Below are 15272 nucleotides of genomic sequence, written 5' to 3' on the forward strand. Positions count from 1 at the left end.
CCCTGACTGAAGTTACTAAATTTCCCCTTCAGTTAGGTCATGGCAATTTATTTTTTCTTAATACTTCTGAAAAGATAGCTGGCAAAAATGCCATCAATTGTTCTGAGGATAATCTTCTTGAGGTTAATTAGCTTATACAGATATTTGAAAATAAGGATTTTGCGCAATTAACCAATTACATAACATATCTGAAGGCCACAGCTCGAGAGGCTTTTGCAGAGCAATTAAACAATAAATTAAGCACCTGAAAATCTCAATGTGTTAAACGAATGCTGATAATCAAATAGTTTAGCACATCAGTTTATACAAGGTCAAAATTTACACGCATGATTATTGAAGGACTGCTTTGTACTAAAAGGCAAGTAAGATTTTAGATTAAGGGGTCAAAACTAAAACTATATTTACAATTTTTTTTGTACATATATTTAGAGCCGATTTCCACACATACAGTATCTTCTCCCATGATGATATGTTCTCTGAAGTTCTGAAATGTGGTTGCATGCACACAATCATTTTTACAATTTTGTTTACTGCAGGAATATGATACCAGAGTCAAACCAGCACATCAAGGACCTTCCTGGGCCAAGGCTCAGAAAAAACAATTGAACTCCTTATGCAACAGGGCTTCAAAAGTGCAGCAGCAGAAGGTAACCCCCCCCCCCCCACACCACCTTTTGGAGCTGTCTTTGGACTTTATTGACTAATTATGAGGTCATTTTCAATCATGCCATCTTGTAAACCCAAGGAACCGGTGTACTACTGCATAACACAATGCTAATATTGTCATAGTTCTGCCATATAGAAAACATAATAGGGCAGATTTACTATGACAAATGTGCCAAGTGCCTCAGATTGAACCAGAAATCTGGTGCACATACCCCACCAGATTTACTAAAGAGGTTTCCATAATGATGGCCTATACTCAGGATGGGTCCTCAATATGAGAGGAGCCTTGCTGATCAGCTGTATGAAGAGGTCATGGTGCTCCGTGAGATCTTAGGTCTCTTCCTTGGCCAGTGATATCACGTTCTTTGGTCACATGACCTACATGCAGCTCAGTCCCTTTGAAGTTAATGTAGTTGTAATGCGATACCAAATGCAACTGCTATCCAATGGATGGTGCTATGCCTGGTATGCTTTGAGGATGCCAAGGCGGTCACCAGAGCTCTGGTGAGCCCCACTGCTTTTTCAAACTGTTTATTAGTGTGTGTGCTAGGAGTCAGACCCCCGCAAATCTCATATTGATGACCTATCCTGAGGATAGGCCATCAATATTAAAATCCAAGATAACCCCTTTAAGAGTTTTCAACACTTTTTCTGCCATGTTCAGCCTGGGATTGTTGCTTAGCAAAAACTGGCCTGACTTAGTGGGAAAGAGGTATGACTTTTGATGTGACACTTATTTTTTACATTATCATGAACTCCTGGCTGTGGTTGAGTTATTATTTCTTAATTACTTTACAATCTTGCCATTTTAAAATAGTAATGAAGCTAAAATTTACATTTATAAGCTCAATTTTCCTACCGGCTAAAACTTACTTCCTATTCTCTCCCCCACCCACCAAAGAACTTAGGAATTCTCCTGCTCTACTTCCTTTAAACTATGATAATTTGGTGCTGTTTTGATCCACCCATCATCCTCGAAGTCAAACCACTCCATTACTTTTTTTTTTTTTAAGTTCAAGATTCTCCTACTCTACTTCCTTCAATCTGTGATAATCTGGTGCTATCGTGTTCCACCCATTCTCCTCGAAATCAAACCACTACATTACTTTTTGAAAAAAGTTTGGGATTCTTCTGCTCTACTTCCTTTAATCTATGATAATCTGGTGATGTTGTGATCTACCCATCCTCCTCAAAATCATACCACTCCATTACTATTTGAAAAAGTTCTGCACCTCAATAAACCATTCAGCTAGCAAGTACCATTAGTATTCCTCACTCCTTCAGGGATGAAGTTCCTGTTTATGGTATCCCATTGAAATACACTATATCAACCCCAAAGGTATTCTTGCGGACAAAAAATATATTGCAAAATCAGGAACTTTGAGAGTTGGATTTTTGCCCAGAAACAATTTAATATTCTCAAATGCCTCCTAACACATTCTGGTGTGTACAATGCCATTCCGTGCCCAATTTCCAGTGAGGTCACTTGGCAGAGTAATGACAATGAAGTAATAAAAACAAATAACTACTGTACTCAACAAGCTGATACAACGTATTGTCTGACCCATCAAAATCACAATTACATAGCCATATAGTTACAACTGAAAAGAAAAAGTAAGACTTGAATTACACAACAAACTGATGACTTGAGCCTTAATGCTCAGCAGAAGTCATTTTTCAATGTCACAGTCTATACATTTATATTGTGAGGCAAGGTAAAAGCATGATGTCTGGGCTGTTTCTAGAGAATTTCAACTAAATTTTTAATTTTGCTTAACTTAATAGACCGAACAATGCAATGAATTATTCAGTCATACTGTGGATAAATAAGGCTGGTTTTACACCTCACATGAACAATCTGTACTTTTTTTTATTTTTTATTAATGATTAATGAGGACAGTCATCAGTACACGCAACGACCCAGAGGGGAGGAGAGGAGGAGTGGTAGTGGCTACGATGTGGTAGCAGTACTCACAGTTTGCGGTGGCAGTCACCACCCTGGTGTTCCTTGGGGCCATGCAGTTATAAGAAAGTGCCCCCTTTCTTCCCTCGGGGCACACCCTGGACTTTCTGGGGCCCCAGCTGGTGGTATATGGGCTGCCCTTGGTGTTAAGTAGATGGGTGCAAGGCAGGAGAAGGTGTAGGCCAGTAGTTGTATGTTGGAGTCAATAACCAGGCCCATTGGTTGCAATGAATAAAGTCTTTTTTTTTACTGAGTGGTTGATAGGAGCAGTAGTACATATAGTGGCAAAAGGCATAGTTCCAAAGTATATATCACAGTGTGATCTTCTCTCAATAGCAGCATATAGACAGCAAAAAATGATAGTAGGTGTAGTTCTCCCTGTCTCTCTCTCTCTCTCTCTCTCTCTAAAGACGCTTTGCAGTCTCTCTCAGCAGAACCACACACATGCAATGATGTCCCTATTAACTCCTTCTGCAGCTCCCAGCATTTAACTTAAGAACATTGCAGTAAGTCTTTGGCAAGAATTAACCATTTGCAGTAGTCCTACTGGGGTACTGCATACACAGGAGATGATTTCCCCAAAAAATTGTCCTTTTCCTCCTTCAGCAAGGATTAGAAAGATTTAATAAACTTCGAGGAGGCCAGACTGTCAAGGTGGTTTAGAGTATTAAAGGATTTTTATATACCTGAAAATAGTCCTGTTTTTCACAGGACTTTGTGAACCACGTCTTGCAAAGAGGTATCTCACAAGAATGAGAACCATCTCTTTAGCACCACGAATGGTTCACTTTGCATATTCATTTTCCATGGAAAATTACCATTACATCTCCATACCCTAGAGTAATTCCAGTAAGCCTCCATACAGGACTAGACTCTTTAAGGAGATTCAGCACCCTGCCTAAGCCTGAGCCAGAGCTCCAAATGGGTGGACCTTGTGAAAATTTGCATAAATGAAGCATTTTCTGTTTATTTGGAAGCCTTCATGTCAGAGCATGGTTGGCCTTAATATGAGAAGTATGAGGTTAATGTCTGTTTCCCTGGTAGTCTAGGGTTGTGAAGAGTTTAATGTAAAGAGGTTAATGGTTGCTTCCTGGCAGCTTACTGGCTGCAGTTTGGACTAACCTCAAATAGTGCTTGACTGAGACACTTTCAAGGCACTACCTGCATGTATGATAGAAGCCTGAAGTAGTGAACAGAGGGGTCACAGGCAGTGTATGAAGAACAGCAGCAAGGGATCAGTGGAGATGGGTATATCTTCTTTTATGCTTTTAACCCCTTCACGAACTCCACCGTACATGTACGGCGGAAGTCGTGTCTTTAAACATGTCCACCGGGTTTCTGCTGTTTAAAACAGCAGAGACTAGCAGGACATGTATGTGATCAGCCATAAGGCTGATCGCATACATTTCCCCCCTCAGATGCTGTGGTCAAATGTGACCACAGCATCTGAGCAGTCCAGAAGCAGTAACAGCGTTCCCCGAATGAGATCGGGGAACCTGTTACACTATACTAATAGCCAGAAGCCTCAGCAGGCTTCAGCGGCTATTAGAGGAATATACCAATACAGGCCACTAGGTGGCAGCACTGTATTGTAATATTGAAAATGAAGTGTTCAATGATGGCTATATAGCCATCAATGAACACAATGGGCAATCTAATGATTGCCAGTTATAGTGACCCAGAGAGACTTCAAAAAAGTTTTAAAAAAAAGGTTTAAAAAATATAAAGAAATTAAAAAAAATTAAAAAATGTTAACAGTTTAAATCACTCTTCTTTCCTTAAAATAAAAATACTTAGCCAATAAAAAAAAATAAACATCATGGGTTTCCCACTACATTGTATGCAACCGTAAATGGTGTCATTAGAAAGTACAACTTGTCCTGAAAAAATAAGCCCTCATAAGGCTATGTGAATTGAAAAAACGAAAACGCAAAAATGGAAAATCGCAAGGTCCTCTTAGGGTTAAAGGAATATTCCCATCTAAATATTTGTAGTATATTGCTAGGATATGCCAAAAATGTCAAATAGGTGTGAATTCCACCTCTAGAACCCACTCCAATCTTGAGAATCGTCCCCCCAAAGTGAAGTGGGAGCAGCCACACATGTGCGGCCACCCTCCAATCACCACTATGGGAGTTCTGAAAATAGTCCTGGCTCTGCTTTTTCTTGCAGTCCCATTGTGAATGGAGAGTTGGCTGTGCTTGCATGGCTTGCTCTCCATTCACTGCTATGGGACTTCCGAAAGTAACCGACTGCATATGTGCAATGTGCTCGCCTTCTCAGAGGCCCCGTTATCGAGGCAGGAGCAGGTCCCAGAGGAGAAACCTGCACTCAAATTGCATTTGTGGTATCCCACATACAATATCCAGACGCCTTGCAATTGTACTATACTGAACTCATAACACCTTAGAGAGATGGTGCAGTAAGTTAACCTCACTTGAACTGTGGGGATCTGGTTGTTATATCCAAAAAATGGACTAAACATGGGTTCAATAAGGCCATAAAAGGCAAGTTGTCTCCCAGTACACCAGTATCACATAAAACACTTATGCTTACATTATTAACAGTTAGTATTTATAATATGAAATACAAAATTTACATGGAAAGTAAAAAAATACAAAAGTAAAGCAGCCCAGCCAAAAATATCAGCATTAACAAAAAATAAAACTAGCCTTCTTCTCATTGAGTGCCGTCCATAAAACGTTCTATACACATTCTCATTAACCTATTTGGGTGAATCCTGGCACATGAAATATAATTCTGAGCCGAACAAACAGACTGTGGTGTCAGGAAACATTGTATAAAAGGGCTGGAACCAACAGAATTGGCTGGATCTAGATTGAAAACTGGGCGTAGTGACAACTGCATCACAAACAATAGGCAGGAGACAGAACGTCCTTAGATTACTGAAGGAAAGCAATATTTTAACATTGTGTTTCATTATAACAAGAAGAAGTCAAAAAAATAAAAGAAAAAATGGCAAGTACATAAGTTAAAGGGAACCTGTCACCTCCAAAAACCATCCCAAGCCGCCAGCAGTACCTGACAGTAGCCAGCAGCGTGTTTCCGACAATAATTTTCTTCCTGAATGCCGATGCGGCTAAAGCTCAGAAAACGCTCTTTTTTCCCCTGCCGGCGCACTTCTCTAGTCATGCTTGAAGTCAAGGGGGCAGCGGCCTCCTTGCTTCAAGTCACGGTAACCACGCCCCCTTCCCTGCCCCTTCGCTGTGACTGCCGGCTGTCAGTCACAGCGAAGGGGCAGGGAAGGGGCCGTGGTTATCTTGACTTGAAGCAAGGAGCCCGCTGCCCCCTTGACTTTAAGCATGACTAGAGAAGTGCGCCGGCAGGGGAAAAAAGAGCGTTTTCTGAGCTTTAGCCGCATCGGCTTTCAGGAAGAAAATTATTGTCGGAAACACGCTGCTGGCTACTGTCAGGTACTGCTGGCGGCTTGGGATGGTTTTTGGAGGTGACAGGTTCCCTTTAAAGAGGAACTGCTACCATGAAATTCAGTGCAATCTGCAGGCAGCATGTTATACAGCAGGAGGAGCTGAGCAGATTGATATATAGATTTGTGGGAAAAGATTCCGTAAACCTTGTAATTTATAAATTTTAAATCTCTACTCTTTCTGAACTTAAGCCAGCCTATGTACATCTATCAGTGACTGACAGCCAACTCTGTATACTCACTTACACGGAAAATGCAATTAATCACTGATAAAATGGCCTTTGTGTACAACTGAGATCAGAAAAAGCTGAGATTTAAACCGATAAATTACACATTCTGCTAAAACATTCCGCACAAAACGCTATATCATTCTGCTCAAATTGTGTTCTGGAATATTTGCGTTATAGCACCACCTCCAGTGAACTACAACCACTAAGCCTTTGTGCCCATTAATAGATTTGAAACTATCAATTGTATCATGCCACTATTGTATGAAGAAAGTAACAGTAAAAAAAATTCTGTTCAAACCAACACGGTCTGCAACTGTGCACCACATGTCCACTCTCTCAAACACTGATTGTGGGGACTGTGAAATGCTGTGAGATAGGGCGCGCTGCTTCTTTTTTACATGCTTCTCTTTTACAAATGTAAAAAAGAAGCAAGTACTACTTCCCATTGAAATGAATGGGAGACTGTTTTGAGGCATTTTTGGAGCTGATTTGAAGCTGATTTTGAGACCAGAAATGCTCCAAAATCACCTTAAAAAAACTCCATGTGAACCGGCCCTAACACTATTATGGTGCAGTATGCTTCGAGTCATGTGCGATTTTGGACTTGCAGCACCCAAAAGAAAATGACAGACAGATCACAAATGACTTACATTGAGGAACCTCCTGCCAGGATGCAACGAGAAGAGAAGAGGGGAGGAAAGTGCCGATGTAAAACCGGTATACGGGGCACAAATATGCAGTGTTTGGGGTGCTCTAGATAGATATAAAATGCATTAAAGGGGACCAGAGATCCCCTTTAACACATACAGCTGAGTGTTACCGTTCTCCTTGTCAATGGGTTGTGTTCCTACACAGTCCGACCGGGTCTAATCAGTGCTGATGTAGACTGTATAGAGACCTGATCTATTGACAGATTGAATGGTAACACACAGTTGTCAATTTATACAAACATTTCCACGAGGGGCAGCACAATGTTATCAGTTTTAGGAAACATATGCTCCAGATTTCTTACTGTATGTGGAATACTAGTACTTACTGTAGCAGACATGCCAGTAGAGCTGAAGTGTTCTCTCTGATCCCTTAACGACCACCTGCTGTTTTTTGAGAGCGGGCAGTGCAAGTCCCCAGTCAGCAGGGTCGCTGCCGATGAGGGGGTTTAAATGGCGCCAGAACGCTTCAGCGCTAAGGATCGGCTTTTAGTGACAGTCTGTGTTCCTAGCGCTGGCTTCTGCTTAACAGCCGGGGTTGGACGAAGCTCCAATTCCGGCTGTTAATCCTTTAATCATGTCACAATCCAAACAGCGGCATGATCAAAGGGGGACTTCTCCTTTGATCGGGTCACCGGGTTTCCCAGTGACCTGACGTAGCTGGGGGAGCAATACTCTGTCAGCCCCAGGGACCTGTGACTGACCCCAGTGCTATCTGTGCTGTAAGCCTGCTGTTACTAATAATGGGATTAAAAAAAGTTATAAATAATGAGTTTTTGTTACCAGGGACAGATCTTGCAGCAGACTGCAAGTTAGGTGGAAGTGAGACACCTAGTGGCCACGACTTCTACAGTGTTTTCAGGAATATACATTACAGACCAAAAGTTTGGACACACCTTCTCATTCAAAGAGTTTTCTTTATTTTCATGACTATGAAAATTGTAGATTCACACTGAAGGCATCAAAAACTATGAATTAACACATGTGGAATTGTATACATAACAAACAAGTGGGAAACAACTGAAAATATGTCATATTCTAGGTTCTTCAAAGTAGCCACCTTTTGCTTTGATTACTGCTTTGCACACTCTTGGCATTCTCTTGATGAGCTTCAAGAGGTAGTCCCCTGAAATGGTTTTCACTTCACAGGTGTGCCCTGTCAGGTTTAATAAGTGGGATTTCTTGCCTTATAAATGGGGTTGGGACCATCAGTTGCGTTGAGGGGAAGTCAGGTGGATACACAGCTGATAGTCCTACTGAATAGACTGTTAGAATTTGTATTATGGCAAGAAAAAAGCAGCTAAGTAAAGAAAAACGAGTGGCCATCATTACTTTAAGAAATGAAGGTCAGTCAGTCAGCCGAAAAATTTGGAAAACTTTGAGCGAAAGGGCTATTTGACCATGAAGTAGAGAGATGGGGTGCTCCGCCAGATGACCTGGCCTCCACAGTCACCGGACCTGAACCCAATCGAGATGGTTTGGGGTGAGCTGGACCGCAGAGTGAAGGCAAAAGGGCCAACAAGTGCTAAGCATCCCTGGGAACTCCTTCAAGACTGTTGGAAGACCATTTCAGGGGACTACCTCTTGAAGCTCATCAAGAGAATGCCAAGAGTGTGGAAAGCAGTAATCAAAGCAAAAGGTGGCTACTTTGAAGAACCTAGAATATGACATATTTTCAGTTGTTTCACACTTGTTTGTTATGTATATAATTCCACATGTGTTAATTCATAGTTTTGATGCCTTCATAGTCATGAAAATAAAGAAAACTCTTTGAATGAGAAGGTGTGTCCAAACTTTTGGTCTGTACTGTATATATATATATATATATATATATATATTTTTTTTAAGTGATTAAAAAAATTGCTAGTTACACCATTCACTATCAAATGAAATGAAATTGTGTGAAAGTGCAATGACTCTTTAAATACAGTCACACCCCTCAGTGAAAGCCTGCTTAGAGTTTTGAAAGCTGTCCTCCTCTGCAGCTACACTCTATGAAGCAACCAATCTCCAGGCCGGAAAATCATCTGCACTCTGTGACTCTCAAGGCCTGGCTTTGTGATGCTGGGTGGCAAACACAAGTCCCTGAAAAGCACAACAGGTGATCCTCTGTGCAATGTATCCACCAGCTTTGTGTCATACACTTTGGTCTCATGCCCATTGCCTCTCTCATGAAGTGGGCAAACTGCTCCACCCCCAGGTCGCTTATGGCCTCCAGATCACTGATGCTGGACAGGCCCTAGACCTAGCAGTACACACAGGTCAATCACAAGTCTACATGACAACACTCATGGAGCACCTGTGTTCTGCCTTTGGGGGGGACAACAAACATTTGGAGATAGGGTTTAATGCGATAATCACAACTATTTCAGTAGAAAAGCAAAAAGTCTCTTTATTAACGGTGTTATCAATGCCTAACAGAAAACAATTATTTTGTTGGGGTAATGACTCAATCTTCTGGGAATTTGTAACTCTCCTGCTAGACTCTCTGTTAACACTCCATTGGTCTGGCAAACTTTTCCAACCTGACTGGCCAACGGCTCAAACACTGTCTTCCAGGTAGAATCTGGACCAATCAGCATGAGCTCATTCATTCTCAAATATGTACACTTACCGGCATACAACACCGCAATAATAAATTCTCAAAACCTAGCTCTATCTCCTGGGGGCATCACTACTTCTCATTCTATCCATTAAAAAGTCCCCCGTCCGGAGGCCACCAACTATACCAAGCATGTTTGTTAACAGCACAGCCATAAATCAATGAAAAACAGTTTACATGAACTCTTTTCCCTCCATGAGTCTACCCTGCAAAGAGAAGAAAATGCAATACAAGTATTCAGTAGAATACCTCACCTGCAATATAGTCTACAACCTGTAATGGTAAAACATGGAAGAATAACAATGGAAGAATTCAAAGTCACTCTTCACAGTAAAAGTTCTGAGAGTGTGCGGCCACCTCCCTCACATTCTCTTTGGCATGAAAAGTACACCCTTTTATCAGCTTTCTGTCCCTCCATTTTCAACATTATTAGCATCAGACTCTACCTAGGTCTACACTGATGCTGGCACCTCCACACGAGAGCTAACCTCCAAGAAACATGCTCATTCTCACTGCCAGCTATCACAGCTACCAGTTATACCAGCTAACCTGTGAGGCCTGCAGTACAGGACCAATGGGTGTGTATAATAACCACATAATACAATATCACAAATACAAAATGTAACATACATATACAGATGTAACTGGCGTTAAAGTAATTCCTGGCGCTTTAACACGCAAGCTTATCGCACTGGGTTAGTTTAACAATGTGCAACAGTTGTCACACTGTACGGTTAACCGAGTTCCACTGTTGGATTAGGCCTCGTTCACATCACCGGAGCCGGAGAACGAAAAGGAGAAACGGTGATGTGAATGAGGCCTTACTGCGTTAACCCACTCATGGTGATTGCTAGATCTGTACCTGTGCCCATTGTATTTATGTTGGATATACAAGACAATAACAATGGAATAATAAAGCAGTCATTTAAGAAAAATTGAGCAGCCTCTTTAAACATACAATCTTTTTACTTGAAAAAGTGGAATACATGTTCACCCCCTCCCTGCAAATACTGCTATCTGTATGTATGTATATTCCACAGTTTGAGATGCTCTTTGTATCAGTTCTCTGCTTTAGCTATGGCAGACATTTCTAAGTGAAGGTCCAATGGATTGCTAAAAGAAATGGCATAAAAGATATTCTGTATTTGCGTGTAATACTGTTGCATTGTATGATGGCTACTCACTACACCGTACAGTTTATAGCAGCTGTTTTCACTCAAATGTTCAAAGGTAGAAGGAGGGGGAGGCAGCTCTTATCTTCAACATGCCGGACCCATATGTTTGAATCCAGTCTCAAGTGTATTCTGTGAAGGGTTATTAAACAAACAGCACAAAATAATCGATGTATCAACAAACCCATTTTTATAACCCTATTAGTGAATTCTGAGTGAATGGAGAGGGAGCTTTTGTTTTGGATCCTCGACTCTTGGCAAACTGGAGAGCAGCTACAAAAAGCGTCTCTTGTTCTGGAGGACCCTTCACAGGTTCTCAGAAGACCGGATTTGAGAAATATTTCTTTACATAATAACGAAGACCTGCTTTCACACTCCAATTATGTATTTAATACCAGCTTTCATACATCACATTTTAATTAAGCTCTCCTTCCTGATATGACCTGAAAGACCACTGGAAACCACAATTATTATGCCTTCTATGGAAACATCTTTATGGGGCAAGTAACATTGGATGGCAAAATCATGCAGTGGAAATAAATTTAAAAGACTGTTCCTTCCACGGTAAGATCATTTCCCTTTTTCTCTATGAACCAATTCTATGAATGCTGCTTTATGTTTTAATTGACCTTCAAAAATAAGACAAAAATCACAGCCCCTCCTGGAGTCCTTAATCTTAATGGACGTGTATTTTATCATTCCTCTGTGCAAGTAAGTCTTAACTCTGTTCACGGGAAAACGGTTCCAATATAAATACTGTTCATTGTACGCAGGGGGACTGTTTTGGTCTTAAAAGGAAACCAAGACTCTTGTTCTAAATTTACAATTAAGGGTTAATTACTCCCAAGGATGACTTCATATAAGGGCAAGTAATGGACATCAGGATTTTCTGATGAACCAGCCTGGTAACATTTGATATGATTATACTAAATAGCACAGGAACTGTTTCATACAGCCTTTTTATTAGAGCCTTAATTGAGGACTCACCGGCATATTACAGCTTTCCAAATGTGAAAAAATGTATGGAATGGTAAAATAGCGCCCATAGTAGTGTATTGACTCTAATCATAAGAAGGAAAACCACATTACCATGAAGGTATCCTGCCCTAAAAGCAATGCTCCATAATATCCACTTAATGTGTATAGAAGTACTCTATGGCGGCTCACAGAGGAGCCTACAGATCCACAAGGAGCACGTGGAGCCGGATCTGCGTATCGCCATACAGACTTTGAGCACGATGCTTTGATGAATCCCAATGGTTTCCTACTTACTGATTTCAGGACACCTTTTAAACACTAATGTACTGACTGTATTAACGCCAACATGGCCAACAGTGGAAGGGTGAAGACCTGGACCACTATGTTGATAGCCGACTTTGAGGAAAACCCCTTTAAAGGGAATGTGTCACCAGATTTATACAGATGCCCTTTAAAGGCTATGTACACCTTCGGGGGTACATTTTTTTATGATAATGGTATTTTTTTGTGATTGTATTTACTCATTTTGCGCTAAAATAATTTTTTCAATTGGTCTTTATTAAAAAAATAAGGAGCCGTTCTGTCGCAAAGGGTCTTGGTGTATGAATCGTACTTTTTACTTTCACTTTATGCTGGTCATCTAATAACCCTTATCTCTAAATTACTAAACACGAAGAAGACCGGCACTCGCTAAAATAGATGCAAATGCTTCTTTTTATTGCCACATGGAGGAACCAAGTAAGGCTACTTTCACACCTGCGTTAGGTGCAGATCCGTCTGGTTTCTGCTTGTATCCGTTCAGAACGGATTCGTTTGCATTACCATGAAAAAAAAAAATATATATATATATATATATTTTTTGTTCATGATAATGCAAACGGATCCGTTTTGACTTACACTGAAAGTCAATGGGAGGTGGATCCGTTTTTAATTGCACCATATTGTGTCAGTAAAAACGGATCCGTCCCCATTGACTTATATTGTAAGTCAGGACGGATCCGTTTGGCTCCGCATTGTCAGCATTTTTGTGTCCGCCTCCAGAGCGGAATGGAGGCAAACTGAGGCATTATGAGCGAATCCTTATCCGTTCAGAATGCATTGGGGCTAAACTGATCAGTTTTGTGGCCGCTTGTGAGAGCCCTGACCGGATCTCACAAGCGGACCCAGAAACGCCAGTGTGAAAGTAGCCTAAGTGACGCGTTTCGACTCTGTAATCGAGTCTTTGTCAAGCAAATAGGTATGTAACAAACAGGATTTAAATAGCCCGCCGGATCTGGTGCCATAGAATATGACGTCGGGTAGTCAAGGCGACATGTAAACAAAAGGAAACAATAATGCAGGCTGACAATACAAATGGGGATACACGAGGTTACACACTATGAATACCAATGTTAAGTAGATTAGTACAATTGTTTGCTATTTTGCCAACAAAAGATACAACATCTGGTTAGTTGTTAAAGGCATAATGCACAATGATAAAAAAAAACCTGAAAGAGTAGTTTCAATATTCATCACGTTTTCTGTAAAAAGAAAATAAATCTGTTTAGTGATAAACGCTTACTGTATAAGTGATAAATAATAAACTATAAATCCCTATAGGGGGTTCATGAAATATTCCTGAAGTAGGCGGAAATTACCTCACAAAAAGCAATTAAGCTCATATTCGCGATTCAGGCCCCTTGGATCCAAAGTTTTTTTTATCCCTTTAACAACTAACCAGATGTTGTGTCTTTTGTTGGCAAAATAGCAAACAATTGTACTAATCTATTTAACATTGGTATTCATAGTGTGTAACCTCGCGTATCCCCATTTGTATTGTCAGCCTGCATTATTGTTACCTTTTGTTTACATGTTGCCTTGACTACCTGACGTCATATTCTATGACACCAGATCCGGCGGGCTATTTAAATCCTGTTTGTTATATACCTATTTGTTTGACAAAGACTCGATTACAGAGTCGAAACGCGTCACTTACTTGGTTCCTCCATGTGGCAATAAAATTAAGCATTGCATCTATTTTAGCGAGTGCCGGTTTTCTCCTTTGTGTATTTGCGGGAAGCCGACCTGGACACGTGCACCGCGCATGAATAGTGGAGTGCCGTCTGTTTCACTTTGTTAAATTACTAAACAGTCATAAACACTTATTTAAGCCATGTTATTATCAGTAAGATTAGAATTGAGCTATAATGAGTGTTTATAAGTTCAGAGATAAGGAGCCTGTCAGCTGAGCTGCCTGACAGAACAGAGTGAAAATTCAGATCCTGCTGCCAGGGAAACTCAAGGTTACACAAAGACAGTGGTTCAAAAAAATTTATTAAAGAGAAATTGAAAATTAAATTTTTAGCTCAAAATGAGTACCATGCAATAATAAAAAAAATTGCCCACAAAGGTGTACATAGCCTTTAAACATTCACAATTACACAAAAAGTCTATAGACCTCAATGTCTGCACCATATCGATCAGCACATTTGCTTTTCTGGTGCATGAACTGGCAGAAGGTGCGCCAAATTTATTAAAAGTCCTGCTCCTCAATACATATGGCACATCTTGCTCCAACGCACTTCTGCCTGATACAGGTCATAAGCAATGTCAGTCTGAATAAATTCCCTGCATTGTATTAGTATTCTGGCGCAAACAGATGCATGCTGACCAAACAGCCGAAGTCCCTGAGATATCTGGCTGTGGTTCCAAACTGGTACAGGCACGTGACAAATTTTCACAACTTGACTAATCTTTAACATAGGTAAAGATATACGTACAGCCAGGGACAAAGCTATAGGGTATGCAGAGGTAGCAGTTGCTTCCGGGCCCAGGAGCCTGAGGGGGCCCAAAGACGCTTGTGCCACATAAGAAGACGCCAGTATTATAGAAAGTGCATGCTGGTCAAGTTACACCTCTGGCTCAAGGGAAGGGGTTGGGTCATGATTTTGGCACGGGGGTGGGGGTGGAGGTGTGCCGCTTCAATTTTTGACTCAGACAGCACGGAGGCTATGTGCTTCCCTGTCCCTGGACACAAAGCACTGAGGGAAGGGGGGCCCAAGCTGAACTCTTGCACCAGGGCCCATCAGCCTTTAGCTACACCCCTACGTACAACTATAACTATATAGAATTCTTATTTTTAATTTTGAACCAGTCTGATGGTCACTTGGACACAGAAAATAACTTTTCTTTTCTTTCAAGCAGATTGGTTTATGCCTTGTGGGTTTTTATGACTTCCTTTAGAACTACAGAGGGAAATACATTTCTAAAATGAATCCCCCTTCCCCGTGTCTACATCTTACAAGTTAGCGAGAACAATTTAGAGTCAGTTTGGGTTACCTTGCAGCTTGATAATCATAAGGTAACTCGTGTAGGTGTTATATATAGACCACCTACCCAAGTCAAAGAATTAGATTATGTACTAGTTGAGGAAATAGCTAAAATGACATTGAAGGGGGAAGTTATCATTATGGGAGACTTCAATCTTCCAGATGTAAACTGGAAAACCAAAATAGCTAGTTCTGCCAAGA

At 40.9% G+C, this 15272-nt stretch overlaps 1 protein-coding gene across 1 annotated transcript in view; it reads right to left on the minus strand.

Moving 5' to 3' along the window:
• The window catches only part of PLXDC2 (plexin domain containing 2), a 308331-nt gene extending 294126 nt beyond the window's left edge, over positions 1-14205 (minus strand). The window contains exon 1 of the mRNA XM_040434447.1: positions 14201-14205. The gene's annotated coding sequence lies outside the window, so the exon portion shown is untranslated. The remainder of the gene's footprint in view (positions 1-14200) is intronic.
• Positions 14206-15272: the final 1067 nt, after the last annotated feature.

This window comes from Bufo bufo, chromosome 5, assembly GCF_905171765.1.
Source record: "Bufo bufo chromosome 5, aBufBuf1.1, whole genome shotgun sequence".
NCBI lineage: Eukaryota > Metazoa > Chordata > Amphibia > Anura > Bufonidae > Bufo > Bufo bufo.